The sequence below is a fragment of the Natator depressus genome, chromosome 1 (genome assembly GCF_965152275.1).
Source record: "Natator depressus isolate rNatDep1 chromosome 1, rNatDep2.hap1, whole genome shotgun sequence".
Lineage (NCBI taxonomy): Eukaryota > Metazoa > Chordata > Testudines > Cheloniidae > Natator > Natator depressus.
Window position 1 is genome coordinate 210,153,116 of NC_134234.1, and position 26,341 is coordinate 210,179,456.

The 26,341-nt window shown below is 50.8% G+C and overlaps 1 pseudogene; it reads left to right on the forward strand.

Annotated features, from left to right (window-relative positions):
* Positions 1-2,219: 2,219 nt before the first annotated feature.
* On the forward strand, positions 2,220-23,071 carry LOC141984877 (lymphocyte activation gene 3 protein-like; annotated as a pseudogene).
* Positions 23,072-26,341: the final 3,270 nt, after the last annotated feature.

Here is a 26,341-nt window from a genome sequence, read left to right on the forward strand (position 1 = left end):
ACCTCTGAGCCCATTTTTCCTGCCAGCTTGGGACTTCAGAACCCTGTCTTGTTGAGCCAGACACACAAACCTGCTGCAACACAGACCCAGGGTCTGGACCATGCCCCCAAAGCTGCAGACTTAACTGAAAATGGCTCAGCAAGTACTCCTGTTTCCAGAACCCAGACACCCAGTGCCCAATGGGATCCAAACCCCAAATAAATCTGTTTTACTCTGTATAAAGCTTATACAGGGTAAACTCATAAATTGTCCACCCTCTATAACATCAATAGAGAGATATGAACAGCTATTTGCTCCCCCAGGTATTAATCACTTATTCTGGGTTTATCAATAAACAAAAGTGATTTTATGAAGTACAAAAATTAGGATTTAAGTGGTTCCAAGTAATAACAGACAGAACAAAGTAAGTTATCAAGCAAAATAAAACAAAACATGGAAGTCTAAGCTTAATACATTAAGAAAGTGAATACAGGTAAATCTCACCCTTAGAGATGGTCCAATAAGCTTCTTTCACAGACTAGACTCCTTCCTAGTCTGGGCCCAATCCTTTCCCCTGGTACAATCCTTGTTAGTTCCAGCTCAGATGGTAACTAGGGGATTCCTCATGACTGACCCCCTTTGTTCTGTTCCACCCCCTTATATATCTTTAGCACAAGGCAGAAAACCTTTATCTCTCTCTGGGTTCCCACCTCTCCTTCTAAATGGAAAAGCACCAGGTTAAAGATGGATTCCAGTTCAGGTGCCATGATCACATGTCACTGTAAGACTTCATTACCCACTTGTTGGCACACACATATACAGGAAGGCTTACAAGTAAACATAGCCATTTACAACCATTGTCCTGGTTAATGGGAGCCATCAAGATTCCAAACCACCATTAATGGCCCACACTTTGCATAATTACAGTAGGATCTCAGAGTTATATTTCATATTCCTAGTTTCAGATACAAATAGGATGACCACACTCAGTAGATTATAAGCTTTGTAATCATACTTTACAAGAGACCTTTTGCATAAAGCATATTCCAGTTACATCATATCCACACTTATAAACATATTTTTATAAAACACATGGAGTGCAATGTCACAGTAATCATGGTCAGAGAGAAGACTGGCTGAAAAGAGCTCTGCACCCTAGAGTCCTGAACTGCAATGCTGGGATTCATGTGGTTGGAAGATTTGCCAGCCTTCATATCCTGGACTATCAGGCCTTCATGGCTGAAGGGCAGGTTGAGCTCTGGCGTTACTCAAGTCCCTTCCTCAGGAAATATAACATTAGTTTAAAAAACTAGTGTTTAAGGGTGAGGTTGAGGCCTGGCATTAGTAGCTTTGATATGGGTCATACTGTAGCCAGTGCCTCAGCCTCTGCTTGGCTTAAACCAGCAGTTCCAGAAAATACTAAATCCTCTGTGGGGAATGGGCAGAGCCCTCTCTAGACAAAGATTACCCTGGATTCTCTTGAGCCTATGTCCTGTGCAGACTTCCCATGGTGAGGGAAGGGAAAGAATGCTGGCAGTCGTATTGATGGCTAGCTTCATGGGGTTCAGTACCCTACTGTGTGGGGGCATTTAACCTCTGGGGCAGCAGGGCCTTCCTCTCAGGATCCCCAGGCTCACAGACCCCTCAGCACTGGAGGTTGGCTCCTGAGCTCCTGTTCCTTGGCTCAGTCTCACCCTGTTTCCCTTTGTTCTCCTAAACAGTCCCCCTCACCCAGGGGTTTGTGCATCTCAGACTCATGCAGATGATTCTCATTTCCTTGTTCCAGTTGTAGCTTTGCTTGGCTGGATGGATTTAGCTCTTTGAATCTCTCCCAAGAACCCAGCCCTTCTGGCCTCCTGAACTGTTGTGGCTCTTCTCTGAGCTCCTCCAGAACTGAGCACAATAACCCAGATAGGGTCTCCCTAGGGCTAGATAGAGGGATGGACTATCTCCTCCCTGCTCCATGGTGAGGTTGCAAAATTGATGATGAGACTATTGCTCCCCACACTTCCATATGTTCTCCTCTGAATTCAGGTTTTCATCATCTGAACCAGGAGACGTTCTACAAAGCTGTTAATTCCACTGTGTCCTTCTCCTACTCTCTGAACACTCACCTGCAGCAGATAAGAGAGCTGGAGTATGTCAGGGGAGGCTTGGAGTGGAAACCAATGACAGGCAACTAGTACCTGGAGAAGTTTAACTTCAAAGTCACCTCTAAAGAGCCGCCCTGGTTTAAGCGAATGGACAACATGCAGGTTACATGGAAACCCAGCAATCACCTGGAAGTGAAACTGCCCAAAGTCCAGTTCAAGGATGCTGGATGGTATCAGTGCCAGCTCACAGTCAGGCATGGCTGTGTGGAGAAGGCCATCAACCTAGTGGTGGTGACAGGTGAGAGGAAGTTGTGGCCCCTATGGACAGTACAGAGGATGTGGGGCAGGAGTATGGGAGGTGTCCCCCAAAAAGGTGCCTACCATCTGGAGACCCCGAGACTCTCTCAGACCCTATGGAAAGGTTGTTCCCATCCCCACACAATTATAGAATAAACTGCCCGCGGGGGAAGTTTCCTCTTAACTCCTGTCAGTTTGAGGTCCTCTTGTGCAGGTGAATGAGTCCCTGATGGTGTGGCTGATGTGGTTGGGTCCTCTGATGGTGTTGCTAGAGTAGATATGGGGACAAAGTAGGCAACGAGGTTTGTTACAGGGTTTGGTTCCTGGGTTAGTGTTTCTGTGGAATGGTGTGTAGTTGCTAGTGAGTATTTGCTTCAGGTCGGGGGGCTGTCTGTAAGCGAGGACTGACCTGCCTCCCAAGGTCTGCGAGAGTGAGGGATCATTTTCCAGGATAGGTTGTAGATCACTGATGATGGGCTGGAGAGGTGTTAGCTGGGGGCTGTATGTGATGGCCAGTGGTGTTCTGTTATTTTCCTTGTTGGGCCTGTCCTATAGTAGGTGACTTCTGGGTACCCGTCTCACTCTGTCAAACTGTTTCCTCACTTCCCCAGGTGTGTACTGTAGTTTTAAGAATGCTTGATAAAGATCTTGTAGGTGTTTGTCTCTGTCTGAGGGATTGGAACAAATTTGGCTGTCTCTTAGGGCTTGGCTGTAGACAATGGATCGTGTGATGTGTCCTGGATGGAAGCTGGAGGCATGTAAGTAAGTGTAGCGGTCAGTAGGTTTCCGGTATAGGGTGGTGTCACGGAGTGTGGGGGAGTCCAGGCCCTGCACCCCTCTTCCTGGGATTCACTGAGACTCTCAGCCAGCCAGTAAAACAGAAGGTTTATTGGACAACAGGAACGCAGTCCAAAGCAGAGGTTGTGGGTACAACCAGGACCCCTCAGTCAAGTCCTTCTGGGGGAGCAGGGAGCTTAGACCCCAGCCCTGGGGTTCCCTGCATTCCTCCACCCAGCACCAAACTGAAACTAACCCCCCCCCCCAGCAGGCTTCCTCTTGCAGCCTCTGTTCACATTCCCGGGCAGAGGTGTTACCTCCCCCTCCCCCTCCTGGCTCAGGTTACAGGCTCTCAGGTCTCCCATCCCCAGGGCACATTCCCAGGTCAACACTGCCCTCTCTCTGCTGCGTCACATCTCTCCCCCCTTTGAGACTGAACTGAATGGGGTCACTGTGACCAGTGACCTGGGGAAGTTCGGGGCCCCCTGTCCGGGACAGCGCATCTGCTATCATGTTGGCACCTCCCTTCACATGGACCACGTCCATGTCGTAATCCTGCAGGAGCAGGCTCCATCTCAGGAGCTTGGCGTTGGCTCCTTTCATCTGGTGCAGCCAGGTCAGGGGAGAGTGGTCGGTGTACACGGTGAAGTGTCGCCCAAAGAGATATGGCTCTAGTTTCTTGAGGGCCCACACCATGGCCAGGCATTCCTTCTCGATGGCCGCGTAGTGTTGCTCCTGGGGTAGCAACTTCTTGCTCAGGTACACGATGGGGTGCCTCTCCCCCTTTTCATCCTCCTGCATTAACACCACCCCCAGTCCCGTGTCTGAGGCGTCGTTGAACACCAGAAAGGGTTTGCCAAAGTCTGGGTTTGCCAGAACTGGGCCACTGACCAGAGCCTCCTTCAGCGCCCGGAAAGCCTCCTAGCACTGCTCGGTCCAGACCACCTTGTCTGGCTTCCCCTTCTTGCATAGCTCAGTGATGGGGGTGGCTATGGCGCTAAAGTGGGGCACAAATCTTCAGTAGTATCCTGCCATCCCAATAAAGGCTTGGACCTGCTTTTTGGTGTGGGGAGCGGGCCAGTCTCTGATCACCTCCACCTTGGCTGGTTCCGGCTTTAGGCGGCCGCTCCCCACCCGATGGCCCAGGTAAGATACTTCAGCCATCCCCACCTTGCACTTCTCCGCTTTTACAGTCAGCCCAGTCCCCTGGAGTTGGTCCAGCACTTGTCTAACCTGGGACACATGGTCCTCCCAGGTCTGGCTAAAGACACAGATGTCATCAATATACGCCAGGGCAAAACTCTCCATCCCCCTCAGTAGCTGGTCCACTAGGCGCTGGAAGGTGGCTGGCGCTCCCTTGAGGCCAAAAGGCAGGGTGAGGAACTCATAGAGCCCCAGAGGGGTGATGAAGGCCGATTTCAGCCAGGCATCTGCATCCAGCGGCACTTGCCAGTAGCCCTTTTGTAAGGTCCATGGTGGTAAGGTATCGAGCTCCTCCCAGCTTGTCGAGGAGCTTGTCAGGCCTCGGCATGGGCTAGGCATCAGATACAGTGATGGCATTGAGCTTCCGATAGTCCACACAGAACCGGACCAACCCGTCCTTTTTGGGGACCAGCACCACCGGCGAGGCCCAAGGGCTGGCAGATGGCTGGATCACCCCCAAAGCCAGCATGTTCCGGACCTCTCTTTCCAGGTCCTGAGCAGTTGTCCCTGTGACTCGGAAGGGGGAGCATCTTATCAGCAGGTGTGACCCTGTCTGCACCCGGTGGACAGTCAGATTAGTGCGTCCCGGCTGGTTGGAAAACAGCTGTCGGTACGGATGCAGCACCCCCCTGACCTCAGCTTGCTGGGCAGGGGTTAGCTGATCCGAGAGGGGAATTGTTTCCAGGGGGGAACCAGCTCTGGTCCCAGGGAATAGATCTACTAAAGGGTCATCTCCCTGCTCCTCCCACTGTCCACACACGGCCAACACCACATTCCCCCTGGCATAATATGACATCATCATATTCACATGGTACACCCGGCAGCGGTGCGCCTGGTTCCACAGCTCCACCACATAGTTTACCTCATTTAGCTGCTTGACAACCTTGAAAGGGCCTTCCCAGGTGGCCTGTATTTTGTTCTTTCTCACGGGGATGAGAACCATCACCTGATCCCCAGTGGTGTAGGCACGGGCCCGCGCCGTGAGCTCATGCCAGACCTTCTGCTTCTTCTGGGCTCTGGCCAGATTCTCCCTGGCCAGGTCCATGAGTTCAGCCAGTCTCTCTCGGAAGATCAGGACATACTCCACCACTGACTCTCCATCAGGAGTGGCCTTCCCCTCCCACTCGTCTCTCATCACGTCCAGGGGGCCCCTTACCCTCCTTCCATATAACAGTTCGAAAGGCGAAAATCTGGTAGACTCCTGGGGTAGCTCCCTGTACGCGGACAACAGGTGAGGTAAGTACTTGTCCCAATCCTGCGGGTGCTGGTGCATAAAGGTTTTCAGCATCATCTTTAGCGTCCCATTGAACCTCTCCACCAGCCCATTGGACTGGGGTGATAAGCTGAGGCCCAGTTGTGCCGGACCCCACATTTCTCCCACAAACACCGGAGCAGGGCCGACATGAAGTTGGACCCTTGGTCTGTCAAGACTTCCTTGGGGAACCCCACTCGGCTGAAAATGGTCAGGAGTGCATCTGCCACGGTGTCTGCTTCAATGGAAGCTAAGGGCACTGCCTCGGGGTAGCGGGTGGCAAAATCTACCACAACCAGAATGTATTTCTTCCCCGACCGGGTCGTCTTGCTGAGAGGCCCCAAGATGTCCATGGCCACCTTCTGGAAAGGCTCCTCTGTGATGGGCAAAGGTCTCAAAGCCGCTTTCCCCTTGTCCCGGGCCTTCCCCACCCTCTGACAGGGGTCACTGGATCGGCAATACTGCTGGACAGTGGTAAAGACCCCGGGCCAGTAAAAGTTCTGTAGCAACCTCTGCCAGGTGCGCCGGATTCCCTGATGCCCTGAGAGGGGGATGTCATGGGCCAGATACAGTAGCTTGCAGCGATACTTCTGGGGTACCACCAGCTGCCTCCTGATCCCACAGGACTCTACTTCCCTTGTGGGAGCCCATTCTCGGTACAGGAACCCCTTCTCCCACAGGAACTTCTCCTGGCATCCTCTCCTCATGGTCTGTACCACACTGAGGTCGGCCAGGTCCCTGAGCTTCCGCAAGGAGGGATCTTTCCTCAACTTGGCCTGGAACTCAGCAGCTGGGGAAGGGATGGGGACCGGCTCCCTCTCATTGGCCGGGTCTGAGGCCACAGCCTCTCTGAGCCGTGCCCCTCGGTGCTCCCTCCCCACCAGGGTAGGGTCCTGCGCCTCTGGTGTGGTACCCTCCCCAAGGTCACGGTGCAGTGCCCCTCGCCGGCTCTGGCTACGGGTCACAACCAGGGCGGTCTGGGGGTTGCTTGGCCAGTCCTCTAGGTTTCCTTGGCCCCCCATTTCAGGTGTACCCTGGCCACGGGCACCTTAAATGGGGTCCCGCCCACCCCCGTCAGGGTCAGGTAGGTGTTGGGCACCACCTGATCTGGGGCCACCGCCTCGGGCCGGGCCAGCGTCACCTCCGCGCCCCCGTATCCCAGTATCCATTGACCTTCCTCCCATCCACCTCCAGGGGAACAAGGCACTCTCTCCGGAGAGACAATCCCACGCCCACCCTGTAAACCGAGCACCCTGAGTCCAGAGCATCCAGCCCTCTGGCGGAGCTGGCCGGGGGTACTCTTCCCTCTGGAGCAGCCCCCCTTGCCTGGGTAAGCTGGCAGCCACCCTTGCCTGGGCCATCTTCCCCTCGTCCAGCTGGGTCCCTACTCAGTTAACCCTGGGTAGGTTGGGTCTGCTCAGTCTGTCCCTGAGCCTGGGGCACTGGGTCCATACGTGGCCTCTCTGGCCACAGTGATAGCAGCTCAGGTCACGTTGGTCCCCTCGAGCAGGTCGGAGGGGCCCGACGCCAGGCATTCCCCTTTGGAGAGGGTTCTCCCTATTTCCCCGCTGGGAGGTCCCATGGTGACTCTCTCTCTGCATCGGGGGGGGGGGCCTGTTCTTTTGGGACTCCTCCCTGCTACCCCCTGACCGACTGTTCACTAACTCGTCAGCCAGCTGCCCTGCGTGCTGTGGGTTCTCTAGCTTTTTGTCCACCAACCACAGCCTCAGGTCGGATGGGCACTGTTCATACAGTTGCTCCAGTACAATTAGGTCAAGCAGGTCCTCTTTAGCTTGGGCCCCAGCTGTCCACTTGCGGGCATATCCCTGCATCTGGTTGACCAGTTGTAGGTAGGTGACCTCAGGCGTTTTACGCTGACTCCGGAACCTTTTCCGGTACATCTCGGGGGTCAGCCCAAACTCACGGAGCAGGGCCTGTTTGAACAGTTCATAGTCCCCTGCCTCCGCCTCTGTCATTCGGCTGTACACCTCCACGGCTTTGGGGTCCAGTATGGGGGTGAGGAACTGGAGCCTGTCTGCAGGGTCAACCCTGTGCATCTCACAGGCATTCTCAAAGGCCGTCAGGAAGCTATCTATGTCCTCCCCCTCCTTACGCTGGGCCAGGAAGCACTTATCAAAGCTCCTTGCAGTCTTGGATTCCCCCTCACTCACCGCAGCCGGGGCCCCACTGCTCCTCAGCCTGGCCAGCTCCAGTTCATGCTGTCTGTGTTTCTCCTTCTCCTCCTGCTCATGCCTACGTTGCCTCTCCTTCTCCTGACGTTCCCTCTCCTTCTCCTGATGTTCCGCTCCTTCTCCTCCTGCTCATGCTGACATTGTTTCTCCTTCTCCTCCTGCTCATGTTGACATTGTTTTTCATGATCCTCCAGCTCCCTCTTTTTCATCTCCCTCTCCCATTCCAGCCGCCTCTGCTCCAGGGATGGGGAGCTCTGCCGGGAGGATCCCCTACTGGCTGCCGGGGTCAGGGTGCCCTCGGTATTTGCCGGGCTTCCCCCAACCCCTCCCCCAGGCATAAGTAGGAAGGGTCTCGGGATGTCCTCGGGAGCAGTCTGACCCCTCCCAGCCCAGTCAGGCCCCAGGGCCCAAGCTGCGTCCACGCGGTGGCTTCCCTCAGGGACAGGGATCGGGTCATCCAAGTGATCCCTCTCCTCCAACTGGGCAATCAGCTGTTCCTTGGTGGACCTCCCAATGCGCAGCCCCCTCTGCCTGCACAGCTCCACCAGGTCGCTCTTAAGGCATTTAGCGTACATCTCCCTGCTGGCCACTCGCAGGCCAGGCAGTTTTCCATGGTTTCCAGGAAAAACCCCTAGTGTGCCAGTCCTTCTTGAGGTCACCACCTCTTTGCCAGGGTCGAGCTGCAGACTCCTCCGCCCCTGGGACCGCTCGCTGCAATCCCCCGGGGGACCCTGTTACTGCAAAAGTCCTTCTCTCTGGTCACTCACTCCCAGGGGTTAAACGCCCCCTTAAATCGTCTCTCTCTGAATCTTCAGCACGCCTGGTCCCTGTCAATCCCCCTTCGTTTTACTGTTCCCCAGTCACTTACTGCAGGAAGCGCTGTTCACGGGGTGCAGTACATCCCACCGCTAACACCAGTTGTCATGGAGTGTGGGGGAATCCAGGCCCTGCACCCCTCTTCCTGGGATTCACTGAGACTCTCAGCCAGCCAGTAAAACAGAAGGTTTATTGGACAACAGGAACACAGTCCAAAGCAGAGGTTGTGGGTACAACCAGGACCCCTCAGTCAAGTCCTTCTGGGGGAGCAGGGAGCTTAGACCCCAGCCCTGGGGTTCCCTGCGTTCCTCCACCCAGCACCAAACTGAAACTAACCCCCCCCCCCAGCAGGCTTCCTCTTGCAGCCTCTGTTCACATTCCCGGGCAGAGGTGTTACCTCCCCCTCCCCCTCCTGGCTCAGGTTACAGGCTCTCAGGTCTCCCATCCCCAGGGCACATTCCCAGGTCAACACTCCCCTCTCTCTGCTGCGTCACATTGTCACAGGTGGTGTTTATGTGACCATCACTTATTTGCACTGTAGTGTCCAGGAAGTGGATCATTTGTGTGGACTGGTCCTGGTAACCTCCTCTTCTGTTGCAGTTCTGTGGACCTCGTACCACCTAATGTTGCCCTACACTCTTGTTTTCTCCAAGTTTTGCTGGCCCAGCATCTCCTGTAGCCTATGCTGCAGTAGGATCTGCCACCAATCTTCCCTGCTTCCTGAACCGAGACCCCAGTGCCTCCAGCATTCTAGCGGTGTCAGCCCACTGGAGCCGTCTTGCAGGAGGGGATCTGGAAATATGGGGCATCTCCAGGAATGGGAGCAATGGGAGCTTCACCCTCCATCTCCCTGAGGTGGGTCCAGGGGACGCAGGGCAATACTGCTGTGCTGTCTCTATCCATGGCACGATCATCACTAGGGACGTGACCTTGACAGTGATGACAGGTGAGCAAGGGAAGCCCAGAGGATGCCAAGGGGACTCTTCCCCTCCATCAGCTTTCACTGTCTTGGAGAAAATCTCCTTGCACACCAATGTGGTGAGTTTGGGATGTTCTCAGCCTGTCCAGCCTCCCCACAGGGAGAGACCCTGTGTCTCAGCTCAGGCATTTAGCTGCATGGGAGTGGAGTCTCTCTTTCCACAGGATGCTGTGCCATAGGGAGGTTTCTCATGATGGTTCCATTATTTTTCTTTAAGAAATCTGCCTTAAAGTAGAAAAATGAAAGAGAGAGAGAGAGAGAGAGAGAGAGAGAGAGAAGGGGGAAGCCAGGGAGTCAATGAGAGAAGGTGTGAGAGAGAGAGAGAGTGAAAAAGGAGGAACGTGACAGAGAGAGGAAGGAGGTGCTGAAGGGGTGAGGCAGGAAGAGGCTCTACTTTCTTTGCTGAGGGTATTTCTGTTTCCCTCCCCCACAGTGACCCCAAGCATCAAAGGGCTAGTCGCTGAAGGCTCTCGTCTGCTACTTATCTGCAGCCTCACCCACCCCAGGGGGCACGAGCACTTTCAGTGGAGGCAGCTGAGCTCAGGCCTCAGCAATGGGAGCTCATTTGAGCCCAGGGGTCCAGCGCTACTATCTGGGTTCCACCCTGGAACTGACCTGTGTGTTCCAGGAGGATATTGGCACCTGGGAGTGCAGTGTCCATGGCTCAGAAGGGAGGCTGGGAGCTGTGGAATATGAGCTGTATATTACAGGTAACGTCTCCCCTGTGCCTCATTTCCTCCACCCCACCCCACTTCCATCTCCCTGTGCCCCAAGACTTCTGCTCCACTTGACCCACTTGACCAGCCAACATTTTCCAAACCTCATCCACACCCCCAACTAGTCCCAACCCCCCCGACTCCCCACCCCCACTTTGCCAGACCAATCTCACTATTCCCTTTCCAATGTCAGCCCCCTCAGTGCAATCCCATCCCTTTCCCATTCCAACTGCCCCCCTTTCACCCTCCTTTCTAACTGTGACTTCACCTTACAGGTGCCCAGCTCTCTGGTCCTCATCCCATTCTGGATGGGCAGATCTTTTTTGACCTTATCCTTGTCCTCTCCTTCCTGCTTGTGGCCTCCATCCTGGCTTGGTCCTGCGGAACCGAAGGGTGAGTCAGTCCATTGCCCTGTCTCTGTCCATCTGTCTTCTCTCTCCAAGGCCATTGTTCATTCCTCCTTGGGCAGAGCTGTCAAAGTATCTGAGTAGCATGACAAAGGGAGAGTGAATGGGAGAGCTGAGAGGGAAGAACCAGGGGGGAAAGGGCTATGATTGAGCCCATCTAAGCCCGCCAGCCTTGCTTTGGGTTGGGGCTGTGTGTGCAGGGCAGAGAGGCTACGTTGGGTAGCCTCCCAGCTCTGCCCTGGTCATATTCAGTATGTACTGGGAATATAGGAATTGCCAGGCTGGATCAGCCCAGGGTCCTGTCTCTGACAGTGGCCAAGTGCCAGATACCTCAGAGGAAGGGGCAAAATACCCTCTAGTGGACAATTATAAAATAACCTGCCCGCGGGGGAAGTTTCCTCTTAACTCCTGTCAGTTTGAGGTCCTCTTGTGCCTTAAAGGATGAGGGTTTATATCCCTTCCAAACTATTGTGGTTGTACTTTTTCTTTTTTTATAATCTGATGAAATGTAATTGTGGATGTTCTCAGTTCCCATATAGATTCATAGATTCCAAGTCCAGAAGAGACCATTGTGATCATCAGTCTGACCTCCTGTATAACGCAGGCCATAGAACTTCCCAAGATACTTCCTGAAGCAGATCTTTTAGAAAAACATCCAATCTTGATTTAAAAATTGCCAGTGATGGAGAATCCACCACGACCCTTAGTAAATTGTTCCAGTGTATGCAAATGCCCAATACCTTTTTGAATCCTGCTAAGCTCTTGGCTTCCACATTATCCTGGGGCAGTGAGTTCCAGGGGCTCATTATGCAAGGTGTAAAAACTGTTCCCTTTTATCCATTTTGAAATTGCAGCCTTTCAATTTTACTGATCATCTCTTTGTTCTGTGTTATGATAAATTCATCCTGACTGACTTTCTCACCCAGTTAGAATTTTGTTTACCTCTATTATGTCCCTTCTTATTTCTCTTGTCTCTAAACAAAACAAACACAGTCTCTTTTCACACGGAAATCTTTCAAGGCCTCACATCGTTTTCATCACTCATATCTGAATCCCCTCTGTTTTACTATGACTTTTCATAGAGAGGGTAACCGGAGATGAACACAGTGTTCCAGATGAGGTCATCTCACTAAATTACATAGCGACATGGGAATAGCTCCAGTATTATTCTCCATCCCATTCCTGTACATGCTAACATTTTGTTGGCTTTTTAACTGCTGCTACCTAGTGAGCAGAGATCTTCAATTTTACAATAATGTCTAGGGGTATGTCTATGCTACAAAATTAGGTCGAATTTATAGAAGTCGGTTTTGTAGAAAGCGTTTTTATACAGTCGATTGTGTGTGTCCCCACACAAATGCTCTAAGTGCATGTAGTCAGCGGAGTGTGTCCACAGTACCGAGGCAACCGTCAACTTCCGGAGCGTTGCACTGTGGGTGGCTATCCCACAGTTCCTGCAGTCTCCGACTCCCATTTGAATTCTGGGTAGAAATCCCAGTGCCTGATGGGGCTAAAACATTGTCGCGGGTGGTTCTGGGTACATATCGAAAGGCACCCCCTTCCCTCCCTCCCTCCGTGAAAGCAAGGACAGACAATCGTTTTCCGCCTTTTTTCTTGAGTTACCTGTGCAGACACCATACCACGGCAAGCATGGAGCCCGCTCAGCTCACCGTCACCATATGTCTCCTGGGGGCTGGCAGACGCGGTACTGCATTGTTACACAGCAGCAGTTTATTGCCTTTTGGCAGCAGACAGTGCAGTATGACTGGTAGCTGTCATCGACGTAGTCCTGGGTGCTCTTTTAACCGGGCGCCTGGGCAAACATGGGAGTGACTCAGCCAGGTCATTTCCCTTGTTTCGTCTCGTGGCAATTGAGTCCTACCGGCAGTGCACTGTCTTTTAACCTCCAGCTAGCAGAAGATGATGGCTAGTCGTCATACTGCACCGTCTTCTGCCAAGCACCCAGGAGATGATGATGGCTAGTGGTCGTACTGCACAGTCTGCTGCCAGCAAGATGTATAAAGATAGATGAAGTGGCTCGAAACAAGAAATAGACCAGATTTGTTTTGTATTCATTTTCTCCTCCCTACCTCTGTGAAATCAACGGCCTGCTAAACCCAGTTTTGAGTTCTATCCTTGAGGTTTTGAGTTCTATCCTTGAGGGGGCCATTCAGTTTCTCGCAAAGCCACCCCCTTTGTTGATTTTAATTCCCTGTAAGCCAACCCTGTAAGCCATGTCGTCAGTCGCCCCTCCCTTCCTCACAGCAAAGGCAGACAATCGTTCCGCGCCTTTTTTCTGTGCAGACGCCATACCACGGCAAGCATGGAGCCCACACAGATCACTTTGGCAATTAGGAGCACATTAAACACCATGTGCATTATCCAACAGTATATGCAGCACCGGAACCTGGCAAAGCGATACCGGGTGAGTAGGCGATGTCAGCGCGGTGACGTGAGTGATAAGGACATGGACACAGACTTCTCTCAAAGCACGGGCCCTGGCAATGTGGGCATCATGGTGCTAATGGGGCAGGTTCATGCAGTGGAACGCCAATTCTGGGCTCAGGAAACAAGCACTGACTGGTGGGACCGCATAGTGTTGCAGGTCTGGGATGATTCCCAGTGGTTGCGAAACTTTCGCATGCGTAAGGGCACTTTCATGGAACTTTGTGACTTGCTTTCCCCTGCCCTGAGGCGCAAGAATACCAAGATGAGAGCAGCCCTCACAGTTGAGAAGCGAGTGGCAATAGCCCTGTGGAAGCTTGCAACGCCAGACAGCTACCGTCAGTCGGGAATCAATTTGGAGTGGGCAAATCTACTGTGGGGGCTGCTGTGATGCAAGTAGCCAACGCAATCAAAGATCTGCTGATATCAAGGGTAGTGACCCTGGGAAATGTGTAGGTCATAGTGGATGGCTTTGCTGCAATGGGATTCCCTAACTGTGGTGGGGCCATAGACGGAACCCATATCCCTATCTTGGCACTGGAGCACCAAGCTGGCGAGTACATAAACCGCAAGGGGTACTTTTCAATAGTGCTGCAAGCACTGGTGGATCACAAGGGACGTTTCACCAACATCAACGTGGGATGGCCGGGAAAGGTACATGACGCTCACATCTTCAGGAACTCTGGTCTGTTTCAAAAGCTGCAGGAAGGGACTTTATTCCCAGACCAGAAAATAACTGTTGGGGATGTTGAAATACCTATAGTTATCCTTGGAGACTCAGCCTACCCCTTAATGCCATGGCTCATGAAGCCATACACAGGCAGCCTGGACAGTAGTCAGGAGCTGTTCAACTACAGGCTGAGCAAGTGCAGAATGGTGGTAGAATGTGCATTTGGACATTTAAAAGCGCGCTGGGGCAGTTTACTGACTTGGTTAGACCTCAGCGAAACCAATATTCCCACTGTTATTACTGCTTGCTGTGCGCTCCACAATATCTGTGAGAGTAAGGGGGAGACGTTTATGGCGGGGTGGGAGGTTGAGGCAAATCGCCTGGCTGCTGGTTTTGCACAGCCAGACACCAGGATGGTTAGAAGAGCACAGGAGGGTATGGTGCACATCAGAGAAGCTTTGAAAACCAGTTTCATGACTGGACAGGCTACGGTGTGAAAGTTCTGTTTGTTTCTCCTTGATGAAACCCCCCACCCCTTGGTTCACTCTACTTCCCTGTAAGCTAACCACCCCTCCCCTCCTCCCTTCTATCACTGCTTGCAGAGGCAATAAAATCATTGTTGCTTCACATTCATGCATTCTTTATTTATTCATCACACAAATAGGGGGATAACTACCAAGGTAGCCCAGGAGGGGTGGTGGAGGAGAGAAGCACCATGAGGGGTGGTGGAGGAGGGAAGGACAAGGCCACACAGCACTTTAAAAATTTAAAACTTTAAAACTTATTGAATGCCAGCCTTCTGTTGCTTGGGCAATCCTCTGGGGTGGAGTGGCCGGGTGGCCAGAGGCCCCCCCACTGCGTTCTTGGGCGTCAGGGTGAGGAGGCTATGGAACTTGGGGCGGAGGGCAGTTGGTTACACAGGGGCTGTAGAGGCAGTCTGTGCTCCTGTTTCCTTTCCTGCAGCTCAACTATACGCTGGAGCATATTGGTTTGATCCTCCAGCAGCCTCAGCATTGAATCCTGCCTCCTCTCATCACGCTGCCGCCACCTTTCAGCTTCAGCCCCCTCTTCAGCCCGCCACTTACTCTCTTCAGCCCGCCACCTCTCCTCCCGGTCATTTTATGCTTTCCTGCACTCTGACATTGTCTGCCTCCACGCATTTGTCTGTGCTCTGTCAGTGTGGGAGGACAGCATGAGCTCAGAGAACATTTCATCACAAGTGCATTTTTTTCGCCTTCTAATCTTCACTAGCCTCTGGGAAGGAGAAGATCCTGTGATCCTTGAAACACCTGCAGCTGGTGGAGAAAAAAAAAAGAGACAGTGGTATTTAAAAAGACACATTTTCTAGAACAATGGCTACACTCTTTCACGGTAAACCTTACATACACAGCACATGTGTTTTCGTTCCAAGGTTGCATTTTGCCCCCCCACCCACCACGTGGCTAGCCCCTCCCCCCTCCCTGTGGCTAACAGCGGGAAACATTTCTGTTCAGCCATAGGCAAACAGCCCAGCAGGAACGGGCACCTCTGAATGTCCCCTTAAGAAAAGCACCCTATTTCAAACAGGTGACCATGAATGATATCACTCTCCTGAGGATAACACAGAGAGATAAAGAACGGATGTTGTTTGAACGCCAGCAAACATACGCTGCAATGCTTTGTTGTACGATTCCCGAGTACATGCTACTGGCCTGGTGTCGTAAAGTGTCCTACCATGGTGGACGGAATAAGGCTGCCCTCCCCAGAAACCTTTTGCAAAGGCTTTGGGAGTACATCCAGGAGAGCCGCGAATGCCAGGGAAAATTAATCATTAAACATGCTTGCTTTTAAACCATGTATAGTATTTTAAAAGGTATACTCATCAGAGGTCCCTTCTCCGCCTGGCGGGTCTGGGAGGCAGCCTTGGGTGGGTTCAGGGGGTACTGGCTCCAGGTCCAGGGTGAGAAACGGTTCCTGGCTGTCGGGAAAACCGGTTTCTCCGCTTGCTTGCTGTGAGCTATCTACAACTTCATCATCATCATCTTCCTCATCCCCAAAACCTGCTTCTGCGTTGCCTCCATCTCCACTGAAGGAATCAAACAACACAGCTGGGGTAGTGGTGGCTGAACCCCCTAAAATGGCATGCAGCTCATCATAGAAGCGGCATGTTTGGGGCTCTGACCCGGAGCGGCCGTTTGCCTCTCTGGTTTTCTGGTAGGCTTGCCTCAGCTCCTTAAGTTTCAAGCGGCATTGCTTCGGGTCCCTGTTATGGCCTCTGTCCTTCATGCCCTGGGAGATTTTGACAAATGTTTTGGCATTTCGAAAACTGGAACGGAGTTTTGATAGCACAGATTCCTCTCCCCATACAGCAATCAGATCCCGTACCTCCCATTCAGTCCATGCTGGAGCCCTTTTGCGATTCTGGGACTCCATCATGGTCACCTCTGCTGATGAGCTCTGGCCAGCGTGGCAAGCTGCAGGTGACCATGCAAACAGGAAATTGAAATTCAGAAGTTTGCAGGCCTTTTCCTGTCTGCCTGACCAGTGCATCTGAGTTGAGAGTGCTGTCCAGAGCAGTCACAATAGAGCACTCTGGGATAGCTCCTGGAGGCCAATACCGTCTAATTGCGTCCACAGTACCCCAAATTCGACCCGGCAAGGCCGATTTAAGCGCTAATTCCCTTGTCGGGGGTGGAGTAAGGAAATCGATTTTAAGAGCCCTTTAAGTCGAAAAAAAGGGCTTCGTCATGTGGACGGGTGCAGGGTTAAATCGATTTAACGCTGCTAAATTTAACCTCAACTCCTAGTGTAGACCAGGGCTAGATCTTTTTCCCTAAGTGGCTATGGTTCATTTAAAACCTAAAAATTTGTTGGAGTTCAGATGATTGCGTTCAATGTGCATTATAGAATATTACAGGGTTGGAAGGGACCTCAGGAGATCATCTAGTCCAAACCCCTGGTCAAAGCAGGACCAATCCCCAATTTTTGCCCCAGATCCCTAAATGGCCCCCTCAAGGATTGAACTCATAACCCTGGGTTTAGCAGGCCACTACTCAAACTAATGAGCTATCCCTCCCCACACCTTGCATTTGCCTGTTAAGGGGCTTATTCCTTCACCCACTTACTTCCCTGGTCCTTCTCGCATGAACAGAGAGCAACAATACCCGAAGTCCAAAGGTGCAAACAATTCGATGTTTATTGGGGTGAACTTCCAGCAAGCATGATTCCAGCTTCCTTCCTTAGTGTCCCCCTTCCCAGCTCTGACACCACAGAGCCTTACACCTGTGTCCCTGTTCCCATTCCTGCCCTTAGCCAAACATGATTCCAATTTCCCCACCCCCATTGCCTGTTCCCATTTCCCCCTTTAGCAAAACATGATTCCAATTTCCCCACCCCCATTCCCTGTTCCCATTTCCTCCCCCAACCCCTCACTTCCTGATTGACTGCAGACTATATAGTAAAACTTGAATTCTGCTTTGCTATACCTTAACCAATCATTTTCCTGAAATTTAACTAACCAATCCTAACATATTGTAACATGATTATGTAACCAATTATATCCCAACACCTTAATTAGTTTACACCCAGCAAAATTAATTATACAGCAGACAGGAACAATCATAGAATCATAGAATCATAGAATATCAGGGTTGGAAGGGACCTGAGGAGGTCATCTAATCCAACCCCCTGCTCAAAGCAGGACCAATCCCCAACTAAATCATCCCAGCCAGGGCTTTCTCAAGCCTGACCTTAAAAACTTCTAAGGAAGGAGATTCCACCACCTTCCTAGGTAACGCATTCGAGTGTTTCACCACCCTCCTAGTGAAAAAGTTTTTCCTAATATCCAACCTAAACCTCCCCCACTGCAACTTGAGACCATTACTCCTTGTTCTGTCATCTGCTACCATTGAGAACAGTCTAGAGCCATCCTCTTTGGAACCCCCTTTCAGGTAGTTGAAAGCAGCTATCAAATCCCCCCTCATTCTTCTCTTCCACAGACTAAACAATCCCAGTTCCCTCAGCCTCTCCTCATAAGTCATGTGTTCCATTCCCCTAATCATTTTTGTTGCCCTCCGCTGGACGTTTTCCAATTTTTCCACATCCTTCTTGTAGTGTGGGGCCCAAAACTGGACACAGTACTCCAGATGTGGCCTCACCATTGTCGAATAGAGGGGAACGATCACGTCCCTCGATCTGCTGGCAATGCCCCTACTTATACATCCCAAAATGCCATTGGCCTTCTTGGCAACAAGGGCACACTGTTGACTCTATCCAGCTTCTCGTCCACTGTAACCCCTAGGTCCTTTTCTGCAGAACTGCTGCGTAGCCATTCGGACCCTAGTCTGTAGCGGTGCATGGGATTCTTCTGTCCTAAGTGCAGGACTCTGCACTTGTCCTTGTTGAATCTCAACAGATTGCTTTTGGCCCAATCCTCTAATTTGTCTAGGTCCCTCTGTATCCTATCCCTACCCTCCAGCGTATCTACCTCTCCTCCCAGTTTAGTGTAAGGTCACTCAATCGCAGAACCAGACAGAGATTATACAGACAAACAATAGCAAAGTGGGAACTATAATGACAAAGCAATACAGAAGTGAGGATTTCACATCCCAGCTATTGATAAGTGAGTTCTTGCCAGACAGGACGCTATCAAACTAAGTTCTTTTTACATTTTCTAGGCACTTCCCTTTCTCTGGAGGTGATAGGCACTATCAGGACAGGATTGTATTCCTAACAGCCCGATAGCACCTTATTTCAATGTGACTAGGTTGGAATGTGAGGAGGTGACTGGTCGCTTCCCAGGTTATGGCTGCCTCTGCTGCTTAGCCAAAGGCCTTAGCCTAAGAACAGGGCCTCAGACTCTCACAGTAAGAGAAGGACCTTACACTGGCAGACAGTGATTTTGATTCTTTCTTTTATATCTCTATAACTAGCTAAGTCATAAGAATACACCTAATTTCTTAGAGTATAGGCCTTTACAGACAGGCCTGAATATCTATATCCTAACATTGCCTACACCAGCGATCCCCAAACTATTGAGGGTCACACCCTCCCCTTACCCTGTCTGCCCCCAGGAGCTGGGGCCAGGAGTGGGGCTGTGGCTTAGGGCGGGGGGTCACAGACAGGGGTAAGGGACCACAGCTGGGGGTAGGCCTGAGGCTGGGAGTAGGGCCATGGCCAGGGGCCAAGACTGGGAGCAGAGCCGTGCCAAGGCTGGGGAAGGGGCCAGGTACAGGACCATGAGCAGGACCGGAGCAGAGCTGGGGGCAGGGAAGTGGGTGCTCCCTCCCTCCAGCCCTGGGGGCTGTTCCAGGCCCTTCCGTGCCCCCCTGGACTTTCCTCCACACCATGGGCGGCAGGTATAATAGGCTGGGGAAGGCTGTGCTTCCCCAAACAGCCCCGCTTGTGGCCCCGCTCATGCTCCAGCCCGAGGCCCCCTCCTGCTTGCCCTTCCCCCTTGGTCTCAGCCCAGGCAGGCTGCTCCTTTTCCAGGGAGCCTGATGGGGCTGTGGCTAGGGTGGCTGGGACTTGGGGTGACTTGTGGCTGGGGCTGCACGGCACTGGGGGGAGCCCCGGTGCTGGGGCTGCGGTGGCCAGTGCTCTGGGGCTTGGGGCACTGGGGCCACACCGCCCAGTGCTGGGAAGGGTGGGGGGCTGCACGCTGCCCACCTGGTGCTCTGGGCTTGGGGAAGGGGGCGCGCAATGCCCGCCCACCCAGTGCTCCGGGGTGGAGGTGCTCGGGCAGCCCGGGGCTGCGGTGGAAGGGACTAGTGGTCGTGGGGGGGGGGCCTCTGGGCTTTGGTGGGGGAAGGGGCTGGGAGGGAGGGGCCTCAGGTGGAAGGGATGGGCCTGGCCAGGGGCTAGCCTCCCCAAGCCCATGGTTCACCCACCACCCATGCTCCACGCCCCCCTCGGGGGCGCACCCCGCACTTTGGGGACCTCTGGTCTACACTGAGTTTCATCTGCCATTGTGATGTCCATTCATCTAGCTTTGATTCATAGGTTCATAGATTCCAAGGCCAGAAGAGACCATTGTCATAAGCTAGTCTGACCTCGTGTATAACACAGGCCGTAGAACTTCCCCAGCCTAATTCCTGTTTGGACTAGAGCAGATCTTTTAAAAAAAAAATCCAATCTTAATTTAAAAATTGCCCATGACGGAGAATCCACCACAACTCTGTGCTAGCTCTCACAGTCTTCTCCAGTGTTGTTTAACTTAAATAATGTTGTGCTATATGCATATTTTGCTACTTCACTGCTCATCCCCTTTTCCAGCCTAGGTAAATTTTTAAAATCACTTAAGGACCTAGGATCTTAAGTCCCATTTTCAAAAGTGATTTAGGTACTTAGGAAACTAAGGCTTATTGCGCTTCAATGGGCCTTAAGTGCATAAAAATTGCCAAGTTGCTTCTGACAATGCAACTTCCAGGCTCCTAAGTAGGGTTCGTTGAAAACTCAGTTTTTGACTACTTTAAATTTTTTGCAAAAAAGTTCCTTTTTCAGAAACGTTTGACTTGTCACTGAGAACCCCAAACCCAACATTTAGATTTGGAAATGCCCAAAGTGTGCCTCATCGGAGTTGTTGTTTGGGTGCCTCATGCTCCCATTCTTTTCTATGGGCCAAGTTCTGCAATCAGACTACATCTTCCATGATGCACCACAGTGGCTCAACAAGAGGGGAGATGTAGACTGACCAGGGTGCCTGGCCCATAGAGGAGAATGTGGGCATGGGGCATCCAAACTACAAATCTCATGTGTCACTGTGGTAGCATTTCCAAATGGAAAGTGTTAGTGTTTGGCCAAAAATGTTTAGGTTTTGATTTTGTACCAGGAAGTCAAGTTTTTCTGTAGGGGACACCCCCATTTTCTGGCCAGCTGTACTCCTAAGTCTTTTAGGCACTTTAAAAAATTGTACACATATAAACATGGTAAACACCTGTCCTAGAATAGAACCTTGCGGCACACTACTATTAACCTTTGGCCATGATGAAAATATATTATTTATTCCTGCTTTCTCTCTGTTCGCCAGTTTCTGATCCATGATAAAACTTAACCTTTCACACCATGCTACTTAATTCCTTAACAGCATCTCAGAAGGGACTTTGTCAAAGTCTTCTGAAATCCTCCCCAAAATCATGACAACTGGGTCATTCTTTATTCACAATATTGCTGATGCATTCAGAGAATTCCATTAGATTAGAGTGGCATGATTTTCCTTTGCAGGCACTAGTTTGTAGCTATCAGATCATGTTCTTCTAAAGTTTTATAGTGCTCTAATTATTGTTTCAACCAATTTTCCTGTTCTAATATAATTTTCATGCTACAGTTTTTTCTGGGGCTGAGGTCAGACTTACTGATGTGTAATTATCAGGATCAATGTACAACATTTGTCAATGTACACTTGCTGATTTTAATGAGGCTGCATATTCTTGTTAGCAGCCTCAGACCCAGGTCCCATCCACTCCTAATGACTTGTCGGTCTTTTAATTTATCAGTTTGTTCCAGGATCTCCTTTTTTCAGACTTCAGCCTCTCACAGTGCCTCAGCTTTGTCAACACTAAAGAGCAGATTTTTGTTAGGTATCCTCCCAACATCCTCAGTGGCAAAGACTCACGCAAGGAAATCACATTTCTTCTGGGCAAACTACTTATATTGCAAATTCCTCCTCTAATTGCTCCCCCGGTGGTCCAGGGGACCCAATTATTCTCTCATAGGCTTCCTGATTTTTGTATACTTTATGTCTACACTATCACGGTAAGTCAACCTACGTTACACAAGTCCAGCTACGTGAATAACTAAGCTGGAGTCGATGTATCTTAAGTCGAGTTACCATGGAGTCTACACTGCTGGGGGTCGACAGGAGAAACTGTCCCATCAACTTACCTTATTCTTGGCATCAGGGGTAGAGCACAGGGGTTGACTGGAGAGCAATCTGCTGTCGATTTGGCGGGTCTTCACTAGACCCACTAAATCGACCGCCCGTGGATCAATCTCAGAGCGTCAATCCCAGCTGTAGTGTAGATGTCGCCTGGTTCTCAAACTCTTCAATACCAGGACCTCTTTTTCTATAATAGGGACCACTCCCATCTAGCAGGGATATCCCTCCCAATTCGCAATATAGAAAGGACAAGCCCCTGTCCCCTGTTCATCACCCACCTGGAGGTCACAAACCTCAAACTGAGAACCCAATGTACACTTGAAGAGTAACACCCCAGAGTGTACTTCAATAGAGATGATGCTGTGAACCTCTCAATACTATTTGAGCTATGTATCCACAGGATAGTGCTCCTGAGTGTATTTTGAATGATTCAAGGTCTGGAAAGCCTGTCATGAGAGACTCAAGAAGCTCAATCTATTTCGTTTATCCAAGGGAAGTTAATAGGTGAATTGATCACCAGCTACAAGTATCTACACAGGGAAGAGATTTCTGATAGTAGACAGCTCTTTAATCTAGCAGAAAAAGGCATAATAAGGTCCAATGTCTAGGAGTTGAAGCTACATAAATATAGATTAAAAATAAGGTGCAAACTTTTAGCAGCAACTGTAATTAACCACTGGAACAATTTACCAAGGGTTACAGTGGATTCTTCATCACTTGGAGTCTTTCAATCAAGACTGGATGTCTTTCTGAAAGATATACTCTAACTCAACCAGAAGTTATGGGCTTGATGCAGAAATTCCTGGGTGGGTTCTCTGGGTGGGTTTGCAGAGGAGGTTAGACTAGATCATCATAATGGCTCTTTGTGGCCTTAAAATCTATGAAAGGAGCCACATTAAAGGCATAACTCAACTGCACACAGCATAATATCAAGCCAGTATTCTCTGCAGGAAAGGGAACATGACTGTGGAGCATGACTCCTGGGTTCTACTCTCAGCTCTAGGAGATGACTGGGGTATAGTGGTTACAGCAAAGGAAACTGAGAGTCAGGTTTCCTGAATTTTATTCCTGGTTGTAAGAGAGAAGGGTATAGTGGGTTAGAGCAGGAAGAAGTAGAAATCAGGACTCCCGGGGTTCTCTCTGTGACCTCCTAGGCCTCTGAGGGATAAGACCCACGGTGGCTACTCAGACCCAGGGTCCAGATGTAAGCGTCATGCTGGGGCAGGATGGATCCCATGCTAGGTCCATTCCCCAATCATCTCTTCTTTTTCCCTTTCAGATATTCTCCCCAGCCTTCCCGGCACTGGAGCGGGTGGTTACCACCCCCACACCAGGGAATGTAGGGAAGTATGAAGGCCAGGAAGGGAAGAGCCTGCAGACAGAGTGCTGATGGAAGAGAAGGCACAAAGGTCAATTGGAATGGCAAGCACTTCAATGGGAAAACAAGACTGTGCTACACAGCTGGGGGGTGGGGATGGGAACCATGCAGACTTGTCCAGAGGGCATGGAGGTCACATGGACACAGCATGGGGACCATGCCACTGTGGTGGGGGTGGGAGTCATATGACAAAAAGGAGATGGGTGTCACCTGGGTGCAGGAAGGTTGAGAGGGGGGGTTGTACTAGTTTTTGAGCTTCCTTTTTGGAGATGAAGGACTCCAGTGTTCATAACCTGCTTCACTTCCACTTGTTTCTCTCTCACTCCCTTGTTCTTTCTCTCTCACACCCTCTGCCCTCTGTCTCCCTCTCTCAGCCTTTCTCCTTCCTTGGAGGGGTGTGAGTGGCCTTTAGCAGATGGGGAGATTGGCAGAGACCTGGCTCCCCTTTGCCCACAGGGAATTTAACTCCCTGCTGCTGACTTCCCTCTCTGTATCCCATAAGCACCCTGCTCCGGCACTCATTCGCTGGCACAGCAGATCCTGCAGCCAGAAATATTGCATAGTTGAGTTTGTTATAGTTTATTAGCACTCAGAAGAAAATATCCTGAAATAACGCCCCCCCCCGCCCCCGGAAACCTTTTGGTCTCTGTGTGCATTTGGGGTGAAATGGGCCTGTCTAGCACATTGTTTGCATCTGGTTGTCTGTGTGAAGCAGCTTCTCTGAAATCTGCCCCCCTTCTGTGGATTTCACTTTTATTTTTGTTTTCCTGCTGTAGATCATTAGTTTCTGGACTTTCAGGAGGGAAAATGAAATGGCACCAGAGAAGGAAAAGTTACACGCTCTGTGTGTCCCTTTCTCTCTGTAAGCAGAGTCAGGATGAGCTCCACCCTGACATCTGGTGGTGAGGTGTGGCAAGTTGTGGAAAGAACTTCAGGGGCTGATCTCATTTGCATAGGCACACCCACCCCGCCTAGAATGAGGCCATAACTGCCCAAATGGTCACTTTGGCTGTTGTGGGATCCCCAGTGTCTCTGTTATTGGGGCGGGAAGAATAAATTGTTATTACCCTGATTATGGGAACTGTGCTTGGAACTGTACTTGGCCTTTTGTTATGATGGAGGGACTCACCATCAGCTAAGTAGCACTTGCTAGGCAAGGGACATGGGTTCCAAAACTCTGTGAATTGAGACAGGTTTTTGTACCTGGTGGTGTGGGCTCCTTTGTGAGGGCTTGAAACACCAATTGCACCTCTGTCTCTCTCCACTGTGGAATGTCAGAGCTAATTTTGGGTCTATTAAGAGTCTTGCTACAGGTACTGTGCTGAATTCACTTTGGCCTTATGGTGCACCAGCACTAAGGCTCCCACTACTATGAGCTGGAATCACTGAGCACTGTGTCAAGTAGTGGGGAGCTGGAAGAACTAGAGTGCAGTGGTGCTGTTTGTGGATAGGCTGGTGGAGTGTTCGTGAGACGGCGAGGTGAGCTGTTTGTGAGACGGCGAGCTGTGCAGAGCGGAGCCGGTTGTGGTGGAGCGGAGCAGAGCAGGGCCCTGTGGGGCAGTCAGCTTCAGGACACGTAAGGTGCCCCTTACCTCTTTCCCCCACACAGGCACATTTTAGCCAGACTGAGGAGTAACACTCTGCAGATGAAGTTTTGAACTCTGGGGCTGGACTTTTTGAACTTTGGGTGATTTGTGGATTGCTGGACTCAAGAGACGTTTGGGTTGTGGGACTCAAGAACCCGAGGGAAAGGATGTGGCCCAATTTGCTGGGGTGGGTCTTTGCTCATGGTTTGGTTAATGAACACTAGTTGTGGTGTTTCCCCAATTTAATGCTGATGTCGTTTACCTCATGTTATTAAAGATTCTCTGCTACACCGAGACTCTGTGCTTGCGAGAGGGGAAGTATTGCCTCTTTGAGGCGCCCAGGGGGTGTGTAAGATTTTCCCAGGTCACTGGGTGGGGGCTCGAGCTAGTTTTGCATTTGCTTTGATGAGAGGGAACCCCTGTGTACTGAACCCGGCCCTTGCTGCTATCAACTTGGTCTGGCAGAAGGGTTACATCTCAGTTTCAGTGTCTCTCTCTTTTTTCTGCCTGTCTCTCTCTGTGCCATTCACTCTCTTTCTTTCATTTTCTCTCTCTCCCCACTCTGTCTTTCTGATGAGACATCAACGCAAGAGATCCTGACCACTCATGGTCATTAAACATCCCTGTTATTTCCCCCCAGTTTGGGGCATTAACCTGTCAAATGCCCCACACCAGGATCCAGGAAGTGTGCTGGCCAAATCCCTGCTGAGTGCATCCATTTCACCACCCTAAATCCCACTGTGATCTTGCTGTATACAGAACTCCTCTTTGCTTCCTGTCCCAAATTATTGGGTAGTGCTGCTGTGTGGCTGTTAAACAGCTGCTGTGTCCTACTCCAGAGGTAGCTGCATTAAATATTGTTACTACTGCAGGCTTGCACATTTTGTAGCTTGTGTAGGTCAAATGCATTGCACACACCGGGCGCTCTTTGCATCCCTCATTCCCCACCCCCAGTTCCCTGTGTGCCCCTGTCCCATTCCCCTCTATTTCAGGAACTCTCTATAACATCACCCCCGTGGATTCATGCCAGGGGTTCTGTTTGCCCCCCCTCTCCATTACTAGGGTCCTCCATTTTCTCCCATGCCAGGGCATCTTTGTCTCCTCTGTCCTTCTTAACCCTTACCATTGTCCCCCATTCTCCCTATCATGCCAGGAGCTTTGCGTGCCTCCCTTGTCCTCTCCCTTGCCTGTTACACAAAAGTAAGGCTTTTGACACAGTCCCACATGACATTCTCATAAGCAAACTAGGGAAATGGGGTCTAGATGGAATTACTATAATGTGGGTGCACAACTGGTTGAAAGAACATACTCAAAGAGAAGTTATCAGTGGTTCACTGTCAAACCGGGAGGGCACATCTAGTGGGGTCCCAGAGAGGTCAGTCCTGGCTCCAGCACCAATGTTCCCTCTAATTTTTTCCATTCATGTGCGGAATAAATTTTGTTATGTGCACCGAGGTAATGTGTGCATGTGCATCACCAGTAGAAACAAAAAACCTAGATTTAATACATATATATTTTAAAATTACCATAGGGATAATTACTCCAGCCAGGACAGATTAGGCATTTGAGAACTCACTACTCAAGGAATTAAATTTAAGTGTAAGACAGAAATAAAAATTATGAAATGCACAGATCAGTCAAAACAGTAAAATAACACACTTTGAAAGAATAAAATTACAGAGAATATATGGGCATT